This window comes from Gracilinanus agilis, chromosome 4 (assembly GCF_016433145.1).
Source record: "Gracilinanus agilis isolate LMUSP501 chromosome 4, AgileGrace, whole genome shotgun sequence".
NCBI lineage: Eukaryota > Metazoa > Chordata > Mammalia > Didelphimorphia > Didelphidae > Gracilinanus > Gracilinanus agilis.
The window spans coordinates 55,902,030-55,904,045 of NC_058133.1; the positions used below are offsets into that span (position 1 = coordinate 55,902,030).

The 2,016-nt window shown below is 35.7% G+C and overlaps 1 non-coding gene across 1 annotated transcript; it reads right to left on the bottom strand.

Annotated features, from left to right (window-relative positions):
- Positions 1-1,696: 1,696 nt before the first annotated feature.
- Positions 1,697-1,800, bottom strand: LOC123248149. The gene has a single exon (XR_006506240.1). It is a non-coding gene; the product is annotated as a U6 spliceosomal RNA (small nuclear RNA).
- Positions 1,801-2,016: the final 216 nt, after the last annotated feature.

The window sequence follows — 2,016 nt, forward strand, 5'->3', positions numbered from 1 at the left end:
CGGGGGGGGGGGGTTGAAGGGGAAAGGAGGAGCATGAATCATGTAACCATGTTAAAAATGAATATTAATAAATGTTAAAAAAACATACATGAAAATAACTATGAGATATTTTTATTTTGCCTTTCAATAAATGAATAAATTGAAAAATATATAAAAAAAATGCTCCATGTGTCAAATTCCTCTGCAGTCATTTCTATATTAGTCTTAAGAGAGTTGCCTGGGGACCTGCGGTGTTCAGTGAATGCCTCCTAGTCGAATATCTACTAAGTCCAAAAATCAAGACTTGACCCCAAGTCTTCCTGATTCCAAAGCCAGCTCAGTATCCATCATGCTGTATAATCTCTCTTTTTATAGAACTTTAAGTTTCATCCATCCGCTCTGTGTATATTATTTAATTTAATCCTCAGAATAACCCTGTTTGGTAGGAACTTCAAATAATGTCTTACAGATTGGGAAATTAAGATTCAGAGAAACTGACTTGCCCATGGTCACTCAGCTGGCAAATATCAAAAGTGGGATTTGAACTCATGTCTTGCCTGACTTCCAATATAGCACACGTTCCCCTGTATCACATTGTTATAGCCCTCTACTACCTAGATAATTTGACAAACTAATCCCTACCTTACTCCAAATGAATGTATGATGGTGGAATTTTAGACATGAAGGTAAAAGATCTTTTTAGGCAGGAGAGATTTTTGGAACCTCACAAATCATACTACATAGACTTCCCCTATCTACCCATTTCCAGGATTTGACTAGTATCCTTAAGGACTAGATCTCATTTTTGGTCATTTTTCTAGAATGTAAATGTCATTATTTAGAGGCTATATGATTGAAACAAATAGCACTGGAGTCACGCATGGAGAACTGAGTTCAAGCTAGGCAATGAGTTACCAGCTTAAACCCTTACAAGTGATTAATCCAGGTCTCTAAATCATTTGGGTCCTCAGTTTTCTCATCTCTGGAATAGGAAGACTAATATTGAAAGTCAGAAATAGATTAAATGAGGTAAGAATCTCTCTCTCTCTCTCTCTCTCTCTCTCTCTCTATATATATATATATATATATATATATATATAATGTGCTGTGAACACATGGATTATTTTTGTAAGAGTCAGTAAGACACTACAAAGGCCACTGCACTTGAAGTCAGATGAGTTGGTTTGAATGCTGGGTCTGCCATTTACCAACCACTGGATATCCAGGGAATAGTCATTTAATTTCTGAATCATCTAAAAAAAGACTATAAAAATACTTGTACCAATGACATATCTCCTGAGGCTATTCTGAGGATTAAAAGCAATAACTTACGGAAAAGCATTGGATACCTATGAGTGATTAGAAACCTAATAACACATTTTTGTGTCCCTAGAGTTTTTCATCCAAAGCACCATTCATTCAAGCTGATTTTCTCCTTTACAAAGCTCTTCCCTTATGATCACCATAGGATTATCCCCATTTTATAAAAGAGGAAATTCAGACTTCAAAATCTGTCTTGTTCAGGATTACAAAACTATTGAATCCCACAGCCAGGATTTGAACTGAGATCTCCTCCTGACAAGCCTGGTACATCCACCCTTCACTATGCCAAATTATCTCTGGTCTTACTTTTTTCCCCTTTTCTACAGTACCATACACTTTTGAAAAATATAATTTTGTGTTAATTATATATAATAAATATACGTTAATAAAATACATAAAAACATAGAATACCATGAATCTGCCTGTCATCGCGCAGGGTCCACACTAATCTTCCCTGTATCATTTCAATTTTAGTATACATGCTGTCAAAGTGAGCATAATACCTTAAAATCTTTTTTTTCTTAGATGGAGTTCTGTAGAAAAGAGATTATATCTACAGGGCCTAGAGTATTTTGGCTTTTGGATTTTTTTCCTGCTTTCATGGAAAAATAAACATGCAACAATTATCTTGCTTCAGCTTAATTCCAAGAGGCGCAGCTCCTCCAGGGAAAATGAGTGATGCATTGCTCAATCAGAAGACACATTTCCTGAGCC